The sequence below is a fragment of the Epinephelus fuscoguttatus genome, linkage group LG4, assembly GCF_011397635.1.
Source record: "Epinephelus fuscoguttatus linkage group LG4, E.fuscoguttatus.final_Chr_v1".
NCBI classification, from domain to species: Eukaryota; Metazoa; Chordata; class Actinopteri; order Perciformes; family Serranidae; genus Epinephelus; species Epinephelus fuscoguttatus.
The window spans coordinates 41093056-41106840 of NC_064755.1; the positions used below are offsets into that span (position 1 = coordinate 41093056).

A 13785-nucleotide genomic window follows, 5' to 3' on the forward strand; every position below is an offset into this window, starting at 1 on the left:
CGGAAAAAAAAGTAAAAATACAGAGGGAATAATAAATAACAGCTCTGGTTGAGGGTGAGAGGCTGTCAGCAGATAAACAGAGATCTGTGTGGGTACATGAGACCCTAAAAAAGAGGCTGGATCATGGGGAGTACCACCAGTTGGTCCAGGAGCTTCTCCTCCATCATGGACGTTTCAAGTACTGCACTTATCTGCTTCCACGCCTGCTGTTTTCTATTGAGATGGTGCTTACTGTGGTGTGTAAAGTCGTATAGCTCTGGGTATCCAGCAACCACTACCACCAGTTTCTACTCCATTGTTTACCAACTGCAAACTTGTTGTCATGACCACCACAGAAGCCCCGCCTCTCAAATCATCCAATTGGAAAGTGGGAAAACAGCAGAGATGACATGGGGTGTTTTTCTGCTTCGAGTTGATGTTTTTTCAACAGAAGTTCAGAGTGCTCCGGCAAAAACGCCAGGGGCCTACAGCACAGAAATCCAAGGCGCCTAGCAACACAACAACAGCGAGCAAAAAACTTCATTCTTATAAAAACTGTTACAAAAAGTTTAATTCTCATTAAAAACAAAAATCTGCCTCCAGCTGCTGAAACGCTCTCTGTGTGATCAGGGCCTTATGATGCTGCAGCTTCACTGCAGTTTGATGATAAGTGAGGAGCAGACGCTGAAATCACAGCCGTGATGATACTGCTCAGTATTCCAGTGGAAAACAAAAGGATGATGACACTGTACCATAACCATAGCAGGACCAGCGCTGCTGCTGCAGCACAGAACGACTGCAGGGTAGAAATGGAAAAGAATCCAGAGTGAATGTGAGAGCTTGGCGGCGGGTGGCGGGAGTCTGTGATGAAATCCTCTGTGGGATTTGCAAAACAAGGTAAAAACGAGCGCTGAATGTCAAACGCTTATCTGATCCAATCAGTGACGGGCTTCAGTTTGTGTCAAAGAAGAGGAGCATATCCCCGCTAATTAGTGCAATAATCCCTGATATGAATCGGCGTGGTACGCACAGCGTGGAGCATGTGTTGGGAATTTAACTGGTGTGCTCTTCACAGTTCAGCAGGTTGCTGATATAAATGGATGATTGATAAGCTCCCATCTGATTGTCCTTCTGCCTCCAAACTGATGACGCACTTAGCGATCACCCAAGTGTTACGTGTCTGATTTGGTTCCTGCTCATTATAGACTGACATCACTGCTTTAGATGAACTGTTGATTTATGGGGATTTTCTTTCTCTGGCAGCTGCGTATGTCTTTCATTAAGATCACAATGATGATGATGATGACCGTCATTATTATTAGTGTTATTATAGCTGTAGTAAATAGTTTCCACAGGTATTAGACACTCCACTTAAACGCTTTTTATGACCTTTTCAAGATAATTAAAAACATAAGACGAGGCAAATCATCTTTTCCTTATTCAAGCATCACAGGTAGAAATGTCAGTGGTGTATATGTGTTCCTGTGCAGATGCAGGCGTGATGTTGGAATATGTTTCAGTGTGAGTTAGGTTCAGCTGCATTGTGCCAGCAGATACGTGGATGTATAAAGTAAAAAGACAGTGAGAGGTTCAGTGGTGCACTGTAGACAGATGACCCAGATTGTTGAACTGACATAAAAACTTTATGTTCACTTGACACAAAAACTCATCACTGTGAGCTCGGCATCATTTTTTATGTTAAATTAAAACAGTTTTTGAGTTTTGAGTTAATTTGACTCAGATGAATTAAGCAGATTTCACCTCATTAGTTTAAGGCCGATAAACAACACTATCATCGTGCACTTTACATATCGTGGCGTGTTGGCGTGTCACAGTTAATACTGTGGTAAAAGTGAGTTCAGTCGTATTCACAGTTAGTGACCTCTGAGTAGTGTCTGACAGGAAGCTGTGCTGAGGTAAAATAAAGAGCACTTCCTGGTTCAGAGTTCATCTCTTTGTCTGAGAAACACCAGCTGCCTCAATATATTTTTATAGTTCAATGAAAAAAATAAATTGTTGTAAAATGTAAACTCAGTGTTTTTATCTTCATGTGACAGAATTAAACGCTCAAACGACCACAACAACAAAAAAATATTGTAATAAACAGACATAAAGTTTCTGTCAGACATGGGTCATGTGACACATTTATGGGTCCACCTCTACAGCAAGTTTCATGAGTCCTCCAGGAATTTCATGCCCCTGAAAATCAGTTGTTTTAATATCTGACATCTGCTGCCTTTCCAGCTGCAACTGTGCCACAAAAAACCGGTATTTTATTACAAAATATGATGTTTTCTAAACTATAACCAAGACATGACCTAAACATGAGCACACAGTAACCATGGCATTGTTGAAACATAAAGTTCAACATATCTGCTACATAATAATGCACAAATGTTCTGTATCTGTGGTTTGCATAAACATTTAATGCCAACATTCATTCTGATGTTTGGGTCAATATCAGGAGCTCAGCCAGTTTTTTTCCTCCTTGTTCCACCACTGCAGATTATTGGACAATCAGCTCCTCCATCAGAATCAAACAGCTTTTCCCTTTCTGACTAATATCCCATCAGTTTGTGGCATTAAAGCCTCGACATCCTGTTTCTAACAGCATCACATTCAGGAAGCAGGACGCTCTGAAACACAGCACAACTCTGACTTTAAACGCCACTAATTCAGACGTGTTTCAAAAGTTTGATGTGCTGAACATCTGATTTTCTCCTCAGTCAGCTGGACGGCGAGTTTCTCTCATGTTGGTACTCGTCCTCTTTCAGCTGAACATGACTTTGTCATAATTACTTTAGCCAACAGAGGTGAGAGCGGATATTTGAATCATTAGACACGGACACTCACCTCTTCTCATATCTCATATTATCATATATCATCGTTTGATATCGTCCCCAAAAGTTTAACCTTCAGTGTTGGAGGAGGATCACAGCACGGAAATGAACCCACTCAGCACCCATCCAAACATCAGGAATATCAATTATGACACTAAAATAACTGCAGATTACAGTTTCCTTTGGAAAATATCCCAAAATTATAAGTAGATTTCTTTTCGGGAGCAGATTAGTGCCGTCAAGTGCAAAACCCAAAGAGCTTTTTCTGTCTGTTAAGCAGCTTAGCGTTATGACATCTCTGTTAAGGGATAAAGTTGCTGTTTTGTAGAAATTATGTTTCTCCTGATTTATAAATCTGCACAGAACACAGATTTTAAAGCGCTCTGCTGCAGCTCCTCGCTGCCTTTAAACACTCAAATGTGTTTTACGCCTTTAAAAAAAAAAACAGGATGAATGCTGTTTTACAGGAAGCTGGAGGCACACTCCAAAATGTAAAGCTCCTTCTACCCATAAAAAAAGGCTGCAAACCAGTTTCGATCAGTTTTTTATTGACTTTACTATTCTGGGCTACATCTGTGGCAGCGGCAGACAATTCTGCAGAAAGAAAAACACTCAATAAGAGAAGACAGCGAGCAGTTTGTGATCTTTTCTTCCTGATAGAGGACATAAAGACACGACTGATTGCACAGTGAGGTTCCTGTTTTGAGAGCAGGATTTACTGTGGGCTCTGAAGGCCGTATGATTGTCCCCGTCCGACTGTTTTTATCAGAGTGACAAGCTGCAGCACAGTGATTTTAGTTTTACGCTTTAACAAGGTTTAGGTGACCTCTAAATACAAAACTGAGAGACAGAAACACTGACCGACATGTTTCTGTTCCTCTCTGCAGATTCAAACGCCCTTGACATTCTTTTCTATCCGTCTGTTGTGTTGACATTAAAATAAAAGATCGGCTGAGATCAGATCAGGAGCAGAGAGGGCGACACAAACTCACAGTGGCCAGCGAAAAAACACAAAAACCTGAATGTCTCTATCTGGAGTCAGTGTTCGGTTTGTCCATTCTGGGCTACTGTAGAAACATCGTGATCTCCGTAGACGAGGACCTGCTCCCTGTGTGGATATTGTAGCGTCCCATAACAATGAGGCTCAAAGGCATGAACTCGTATTGCTGTCTTTTCATTCCTTAACTTTAACAGGCTAATGTGGGACGTAGCCAACACCTCAACAACAACCACGGCGTTCTCTCTCTGCATTAGCGGCTGCTTCAACAACTCCTGCTCTGCGGCGTACACACACACACACACACTCACACACACACACACACACACACACACAAACTAGCATGAATAACAACCCTCCGTCTTTCATACACACATAAACATGCTGTAAAAGTATTTTGTTATAAGTTAAATCTTATTTTTTCTATACAGCAAACTACAAATGATAAAATAGTCAGAAGTGACTGAATTCATATTTTAAATAGATTTAAATAAAGAACTGTTGATTTCTGACCAGAAGTCATTTTGTCTGTTAAAGTTTCACCACAGAATAAACCAGGATTTTATTAAGGCCACATATTATAGTTTCTCCTCCAAATGATAATCAAAGTTTTATCTTTCGAGCACTTTTCTCTTCAGACCGTCGCTCTTGTCTTTCCCTTTGACACAAATTGTTAAAATGTCCTTGAGCTAAAATCCCGATAACAATTCTGCGAACTCTGACGAGGCTTATTGTAGCCGAGATGCAGCAGAAGAAAAAGATGATGATGAAAGAATAAAGTGTCTCTGTGGACTCAGACATCCAGAGAGTATGACTCAAAATGAGTCAAATGTAAGAATGGACTCGCTTATTAAAAAGTGTGCAAGACTGCAGCAGAGACTCGCCGTGCTGCAGACCTGCGAGGTTACATGATGAAAGCTTTAATGCGATTCTTGCCTTCACATGTGTATTTACAGACGTACGGGCGTTTCCGTCGGGAACAGGCCGGTCAGCGATGTCTTGCTCTGCCCATGGAGCTACACAGCACCAGCAGTTTTTGGCATGAAGGAGAGAAATGGAGAGGATTATGTGCTCCGCCTGCCAACACAGTCTTTTGATCAGAGGCCAGGTAATATCAGACAATCTCCATTAATCCTACCATCTCTATCTCCTCTTAGTTCCCCTTCTCTTCCAGGCCTCCACTCGTACCAGGTTGTTATCAGTCTGAGGGATAATTAAGCCTTGTGGGACTGCTGTAGGCTTTCCTCCTCTAAGTTGTCAAAAGTTAGAAGGAGGCAGATCAAACGCTTCTGAAAGGCAGAGAAAATAAAAAGCTAATCTACCAGAGACAACAGACGTTTGTTGGAGATGTTTCTCTTTGACTCTCATCTCTGCACTTCAACATAAAAGTTCACTCAGACTGCAGGCACAATTTGAATCACCGCCTTCTGCACAATTTTACATCCAACAGGACGACGCAGCAGTTTGATGTTAAAATATGTTTAAAAATTTAGTTATTAGTTGATTAATGTGTTATTCAGTCACAGACTGTTAATCAAGAACAATTTTGCTAACTGATTCATCACTGAGTTCGTTTAACGAGCAAAAATGTTTCTCAAATGTGAAGATTTGCTGCTTTTCTCAGTTTTATATCTGTTAATTTAACAGTTTGAGGTTTGAGGGACTAAACAGTTCAGAAGTCATTTCAGTAATAGAAACATACTGTAGTCAGCAGGACGTCTTAACTCAGTATCTCTAAGTTATAGCCTCATACATCCAGGTCATAGCTTGCTTGATGCTAAAATTGGAAACATCTCATCAGTTTGGTTTCTGCTTCAACCAGGAGCCGATGAAGACGGTAAAGTAGCTGATATCAGACTGCTCTCAAACACTGTTCGTACATTTTCCAACAAAAACAAAAGCACCAAAATACAAACATATGACCTGCGATCATGTGACCAATGCACTGTCATGAGTAAAGAAGAAAGCGGTCGTGAGCGGTCCAGTTAGGAGGCAGCTGAGGTGGTGGATATTCACAAAACATAGGACTTTCTCCAGGAGACACTTGTTGTTATTTTAAGGTACGTCATTGCAACGTTTCTTTTCCTAAATCAAACCTCAGTAACTTTACATTAAGGACGTAATGTCATTTGTATGGCGCTTATTCGTAGGATGTCATACAAACTGTTTTGTGACGATACGTTGCTAAGATGCAGTTGCTAACGTCATGTGTTAGTCATGAAACAGGGCTAGCCACAGCGGCTAGCATTAGAGACTGAATTAGACTGAATTATGTTCTCTTTGATGATCAGGTTAAACAAATGCCATGAAAATAAAAACAACATGTTAGTGTATCCAAACTCTTTGAAACGTCTCCTTCCTGTCGTGGATCTGAGCTCAGAGACCACTGGTTCCCTCTGAATACCAGCATCTTTAAAAACAGCTCACAAACACGTAGTTTCATATTTATAAAAAGGCTCACAGTAGGTTTTAGTGAACGTTACTCAAATATAGTGTTTTTGTTGGGGACTATTTTCAGCAGCACATTTAGTGCTCCAGTGAGTTTTTGGGGACGGTGCAGGACGGTGAGAGTGAGATTGATTTAAAATAACCTACAGTGAGTGTTCATGGTAATAAAGGAAGACGTCACTCAGTGCAACAATGTCTCTATGATGTGTTTTTAATCAGAGCAGCGGAGCTCTGTGACACAGAGGAGTGATATATATCAGCCTCTGGATTCACAGGAATACTTATCTTTATATGAATGCAGATCAAGTGTCTTTCCTCCTTCAGGGGAGATCAGAGGTCAAAATCAGACCCTGAAGTGATCTGCTTAAAGGCACGTCAGCACCGCAGATGCCTGACATCACAATCTTTACTCTCACATCACACACACGTCATCGTCAGTGACGACAGCAGATGTTTTTCTCTGTGATTAGTTTCTGCTCAGAAACAAGTTTGGAAGGAGAACACATGCCGTGCAGATCCAGGACCAGCTGTTCAGATGAATCTTTAATGCACATGTACGTCGGGGTCTCTCCACAGAGGAGCAGTGACCGAACCATGGGAAACTTTTTAATTGTACAAGTTGCTGGAATTATTTTTTTTTTTTTTAAAAAAAGCGAGTTCTTGTGAATAATTAATACTTTGAGCTCAGCATCTTATTTTCCAAGAAACTCTTGAGATGTTGTGTTTAAACTGCTCACAGTTTCTGTAACTCTCCTTCTGGAAGTGATAAATGATCAAAGTGTTTTTATTTAAAAGCATTTTTTCTCCTTCGACCTCAGTTTGATCAGAATCAGACGTAAAACAGAAGAAAGTCCAGCAGAGGTCCAATCAATCAGTCGAATCAATAACTGAATCTCTGCTGCTCTGATGCATAAAATCAACGTTTCGACACAAAGAGTGTTTCATAGATTTTGCATATTTTTGTAGGACATTTTGTGCTGCTGATGTTCTGGAGTCACGTTTGTGCCAAACATTAACACGTGCGATCACAATTAATCAACAACAAGGAGAGAAAAGGCCTCACAGTCTCAGCACTTTAACAACAGTCCTGGAAAACCAACCTTGAAGGTCTCCACCTCTCCTTACCTGCCTGCTGATGTGCTCAGGTTGTTCTCAGGGTTTCTTCTGTTCGCTCCGGGGCCTGGCATCGATCCTTAATCACGAAATGAGTCGGCCTGAAAACAAGAAGAGCACAAAGAGAAAAACAATATAGTGTGACGCATTTTTTGTTTTATAACTCAATAGCCTGCCGTGCATTTTCACCCACACATCCTCTAATGAACTGTGTGTCCACTTGAGACAGAGGACGGCGTGTTCACTCAGACTTCGTCTCACAAACACAGCGCTCTGCTGTTTGCAAAAACACTACATCTGTGTTGAGAGGAAAAAACAGCCTCATTATCGACCATCTCCCAAAACCTGTTTTCTTGTTCCGTCCAAATCTGAGCTTCCATCACTGAATCACACACACACACACACACACACACACACACACACACACACACACATTCGTATATTTGCACTCAAGTTTGAACAAAATGTTCCAGTGCGCTGTTTTTTAAAAACTATTGAATAAATACATTTTAATATACAGAGAAACTGCACCTCCACAGAAACACCAGGTCCATACGTACACCAGAAGTTTTTATCTTTAAATTTTAATCATTTATATTTTGTTCTGACTCTAATTAATAATCTTTATTGCAGACTAGAGACAAATACTGCTCATATTGTACCAGCATTTGATTAATAAAAAATTTAGAATCTTTATTTGATTCAGTTTGGCGCTGTCAGTCGCTGTGCTTTAAGGGGACAGTTCATCCCAAAATCAAAGACACATATTTCCGCTCTCACCTGTAGAGTTGATCAGATCAGAGAGGAGCAGCTGCTGCAAGTGCAAGCAAACTTTTAACCCAGCTGAGTGAACGATTAGGCTTCAAGCACCAAAAACTGAGTGTAATCTGGTTCCATTATATTAGAGAGAAGGCAGACATCTCTACAGCTGATATCTCCAACTGCTCACGCCAAAACTATCTGGACTGATAAACAGCTCTACAGGTGAGAGGAAAAATATATATTTCTGATTTTGGGGTGAACTGTCCCTTTAATAAAGTATGCATACAACATCTGAGAGGAAAAACTTTAAATAACATTTTGGGATTATGTTTAAGAAATCTCTCCTTTCCAGTCAGTTCCCCAAACACCACCAAATATAACTGTTCATGATTTTCTTAAATATGAGTGTAACTCAATCAGACGACTTAAGTGTGTCTGATTCTTCTGTTTGGAACAAAGTCAGAGAAATCCTTAAATTAAAGGACAAAATAAGAAGTCACTCAGGAAGTGTCGACACAGAGCAACCTGCAGCTAAACTCGTTTGTCAAATACGACATCTGTTAACGGCACCGACGCCACGCTGGGCTTTCAACTTGGATTAGAAGTAACGAACATGTTCTGCTGTGTGTGCTGTTCGCTCTCAGCTCAAGATGCTAAATTGCAGGAGTGAGAGGGAGTCTGGTTCTTGCGAGGCTGCAGCCTTGATTAAAAAAAAAAGCTGTGGTGCGAGCAGATGGCCGTGTAGACTTTGCTTGCTTGTTTAAAAGTAGGCAGTCCACCCACCTTCCAAATTTTTCACACTTTATCACGTCGAGGGGAAAGCTGAAAGGGAGACAGACTCCTGAAGGCCAAAACTGAGAAAACACACTCATCATTGTTCCAGTGTGGACGGAGATCTCAGAGTTCTGAGGTGGTTTCTGTTGTTGTTGTTTTTTGAAATGGATCTGACCTCTGAGCGTCGCTTCAGACGTGTTGTTTGTGTTTGTCACTGATGAGAAACATCACTTTTTTTGCCAGATGGAAATTTGTTGATACTGAAATGACTCAGAGCGGCAGCTTATAACTCAAACAACATAATTTGTCTGGAGGTTTCCTAACAAATTTGATCAGCGCACGATGTGCAACTCTGTCTCCTTGAAAATAACAATATATACGCTCCTAATTTGTTTTTGCAAAAGGAACATAATTGTTGCCTGAGATTCGTTTACTGGCAGCGTTTGTGCAACTATTTCAGAGAACAGAAGCCGCGGGGAGCCGGCCAAGGTGATGCAAATCAGCACACACCTACCACAGAGGTTCAGCGCTCGGCGACAGACACTGTCTTGTCTAGTTTGTCTCTTATATAAAATATTTCTCTGAGCTGAGTTCACTGAGGAGATGAAGCCTCTCAGGTCGTCTCCTGACTCAAGTGTTCATATTCAGGCTTTAACAGTAGTTCCTGTCATAATACAGCACATGTGGACAATGAAATACTGTGGTTACACTTTACTCACATCATCATCCTTTAACATCACCTGACAGCAGTATTGTCAGTCGCCCCTTTTACACTGCCTCTTCAAGGCCAGAGTTGTCTCGCCTCTGAGCTGAGAGCGGAGGTAGTAACAGCACCAAAACATCTGTGTAGAGACCCAGACACACCAACCTCACTTCAGAGAACTAGCAGCAACGAAGGCCCAATGCTGCGTCACCTGACATCATTACATCTGGGCCAAAAACTTTTACATGAACACACCACAGAGACTCCAGCTGATGCCAACCATCAACACTAGTGTCTCACATATGATGTATTTGGTGCACTCTTGAGTTGATTCAGTATCAGTGGTCAAATGCAGTGAAGTAAAGTGTTAAGAGAACATTTTCAATACTGTATTTATGAGTACATTCAGTTGCTAGTTTATTAGGTACACCTAACTAAAATGAATGCATTCTCAAGGCCCAGACACCAAAACTGACTTCAGAAAACTAGCGGCAATGAAAGCTGACTTTCATCACTTTGTCTCGGTGAAAAAGTTGCACATGAACACACCACAAAGACTCCAGCCAACAGCCAATCAACACGTCCGTTCTGCTCCTGGTGAGAGGAAATAAGTCTCCACAGCAGCAGACGGTTGGTCGTCTGTACTCATCATTGAAAAAGGGAAACAGGAAGAGCGTCTTGATGCTAGTTAGCCAGTTAGCACATTAACAACACAATCAGAGCATAGTTACCGTGCGCCAGTGAACAGTAACACAAACCATCAGGAAACGTTTCTGCTGAAGAGAAAACCTTAAGGAACAAGTTGGTTTTGGTCTCACTCCCTCTGGACTTTAGCTCCTCCTTTACTCACTGACACTTCTCTGTTCCTTACCTGAGCTCAGCTGACAGTCAAAGGGAGGTCATTCATCAGTGGGCTATGACATCTTTGGCGCTGATTCAACGTGCTGAATCAGCTGAACACACCGCACCGACAAGGACGACAGATGCTCACCGACGGCCCACACCCGACTGGTGGTTGACCGTCAGATTGGTGCGTTGGGGCCTTGAGAGGGACAGCCGACAGGACGGAATCATGGACGGGATGTGTGTGACGTTTTGACAATGTGTTATGTGTGCAACCCACCTCAGGGAGATCGAAAGAGTAGCAGTTGGCGGCTAACTCAAAGAAGAAGAACAGCAGCTGTTAGCAGTTAGCGGCTAACTCAAAGAAGAAGAACAGCAGCTGTTAGCAGTTTGCGGCTAACTCAACAATGAGGTCCAGGAGCTCCTTACCCTCCACGCAGAGGATGAGATCAGCCACCATATAACAGGGACGCTAAATGATTGTTATTGACATGTGATGTCATTGTTATTGTTTATAAAGAGCTGCTGACATGTATGTTATATGTCACACTAGTGGCTGACACTGTTGTGTTACATGTCACGCTTCTTTTAATTCTGTGATGTCATCATGCCTTCCTGACATCACACTGTTTGGTTCAAGGTCAAAAAATACAAATCAACATAAAGAAGCATCTTGGTTGCGGCCCCATGGCGCCATCTCTGCATAAAAGGTGCTAGCGTTAGCTTACTCCTCCAAAATGAACAACAGATAACACAAAATGGAAAACAATCTAAACTGGACAGAAGATAAGGATGATGTTTATCTGCAATAATACAGAAAACACAGCCACATAATCCAGAGTATAGTTAACCCAGCTGTAACAGATACACACAGGCTGATGTGCCGATAAGTAACAGACAAAATCAATGAACGGTTAGCTTGCTAGCTGTTAGCTAGCTTAGCAGGAGAGTTTACATCAGTTGATGGATCAAGAGGCCACAAAACCATTATTAATGGATGTTTGTGTAAAAAGTCTCTTCTGAAAAAAAAAAAACTAAAACGAATGCCACTAAGAGACGCTATGATAACCGTCAGTATCAGAGTATTGAAACCGGTAGATCACTACAATCTTATTTTCTATGAGTGAACAGATACAAACGCCGAGGCCGGAGACAAACCAGCTTTTTTTTTTTTTTTTTTAAGATTATTTTTTGGGGCTTTTTGCCTTTAATGGACAGGACAGATTTAAATGGGGTGAGAGAGAGAGAGAGTGGGGGTTGACATGCAGCAAAGGGTTGCAAGCCGGAGTTGAACCTGCAACCACTGCAGCGAGGCATTGCCTCTGTACATGGGGCACCGGCACTATCCACTACGCTACCAACGCCCCGATAAACCTGCTTTTTAACCATGTGTTCGTGTCGACACCAGAATTACTCACATACCTGCCGATGTACTATGTGTGTTACTGGAGGATTCCACCAGAGGGCGCAACAGATTTGCGTGATGTAAACGATAAACACAGCATCGCTCGAGGAGGTTCCTGTGTTTTTACTTCTGAGATCAGTGTGGATTACACAGAAACAGTGACATCACAGATGGTGGGTATAAAACACATCTCGACAGTGGTGAGTTTCCTTCTCTGGTTCTGCCAACACTGCCTCGACTGTTCATGTGTGTGTTACATCTTGAGAACATGTTGGGTTAATTCCTGAGGACGTGCACAACCAACACTCCAAACGGATGCAGGTGATGTGAGACAGCCATCACGTGCACGCGAACGCATAGTTAAAAGACAATATATGTCAGAGCTGAAATCAACCATCTTTATTCAACCCACTTTTTTGGTGCAGGCAATTTAGTGATATCTCTTTAGCTGTCGGCGTCTGAGACTGAGACAAGACTGTGGAAAAATGCAGTCAAGAGACGAGACCATCAGAAACTATTCTGGAGACCAAGATTGATCTTCAGAGCAACGACACAGATTCTGTGGTGAAACAAGTTGTTGACTGAAGAAACACTAAATTATAAAAAGACTGACAAAGAAACTTTATTAAACGTGGATCGGTTGCGTCACGGACGACACCTGATCTCATCTGCATTTAGTGAGGTTAGTATTAGTGCCAGTATCAATCCATCATATCAGATGCACAGATCTTTCTAGGATGTCAAGATTTAAAAGACTCAGGGACAGATCTATAGACACAAAGTGAATCTTGAGACTCCTTCACAGTTTAGATTTTGCACCACAGGAGTTTCTCTGTCCTCAGATCTGATTGGAGTCATTTGGCTTCTTTTACATTTTACATTTCATCTGTGGAGGAAACACTGAACACTGAGAGCTGGATTTTAGACCTCATGCTCACAATCAGATTTTTGTCCCTGCCTGCTCTGAAATCTTTATTTCTCTAATTTAGTTTTGTGCTGGCTCGATAGTTGTGACATTAACAAAATGAGTGTGATTGCTGAGCCTACCTGCTGCGGCACAACTTGTTAAATGTGTTCAGCAGCTCTCTTGTTTCCCCCTCACATTGTTTCTGCCTGTTTATTGATCCCTGAGTGTGAGCGATTTCACCCCGCCACCGTCCTGAAACTAATATGATGTCTGGAATTCAAAGGAAGGCGATTAAAGGTTTTCTGAGTTCACAGAAAGCAAGAAAACCTTCAGCAAAGGGAACCTGAAAACATGTCAGGGATGCTGAGTCTGAGGTCAGTCCAGGTAAAAGCCTTCTGTTATTGATTCTCCGGATGCAGGTGAGCAGAAGCAGACGAATCAATGAGGAGGATTTGTGTTGAGCTGAAGATGGATATGAGGGAGACGACCCTAATATCTGGCACACTCAATCACAGCCTGTGTTGAGGGCCAACAAAGACAAAAATATCCTCTGGAGTTGTCCTTTACGGAGGGAGAGTGATGGAGGTGCTCGCTGACAGTAAATCCAGCCCACAATAAATGTAATTTCTAATTTTAAAGGGTCCATTAATTCTTGTCCAGCACCTCTGCCAGCAGTAGTTGTGATGGGGGTCATGAGGAGAGCCAGCATTAATAACAGCTGCCATATTACAACTGGAAGTGTCTGGCGACTGCGTCCCGTTTGACAGTGTCCTCTTGGAGATAACATACGATGCCATTAGGTGCCATTATAGGTCAACGCCCGCACAAACACACCCGGGCTGATGGAGAGCAACAGTAAATCACTGTAATCCAGCCGTGAGATGAAGGCAGGTTATTCCCACACCGCTGAAGGGACGGGGATTTGTGTCACAGGCTGAGCTGCAGTTTACCAGCTTGAGTCATGATGGAAGCTGTGATAGAGCTCAGCTGTCACTCAGGAGGGCTGAGCCACAA

General features: G+C 42.1%; 1 protein-coding gene across 4 annotated transcripts in view; it reads right to left on the reverse strand.

The window, feature by feature from the left end:
- The window catches only part of LOC125887690 (alpha-1,3-mannosyl-glycoprotein 4-beta-N-acetylglucosaminyltransferase C-like), a 119418-nt gene that overhangs the window by 104763 nt on the left and 870 nt on the right, over positions 1–13785 (reverse strand). For 2 of the 4 annotated variants that reach the window (XM_049574691.1, XM_049574688.1), the window contains exon 2: positions 7390–7478. The gene's annotated coding sequence lies outside the window, so the exon portion shown is untranslated. Of the gene's footprint in view, positions 1–7389; positions 7479–9632; positions 9670–12911; positions 12968–13785 lie in introns of those variants that run through there. The other 2 variants (XM_049574690.1, XM_049574689.1) reach the window with 2 other exon arrangements.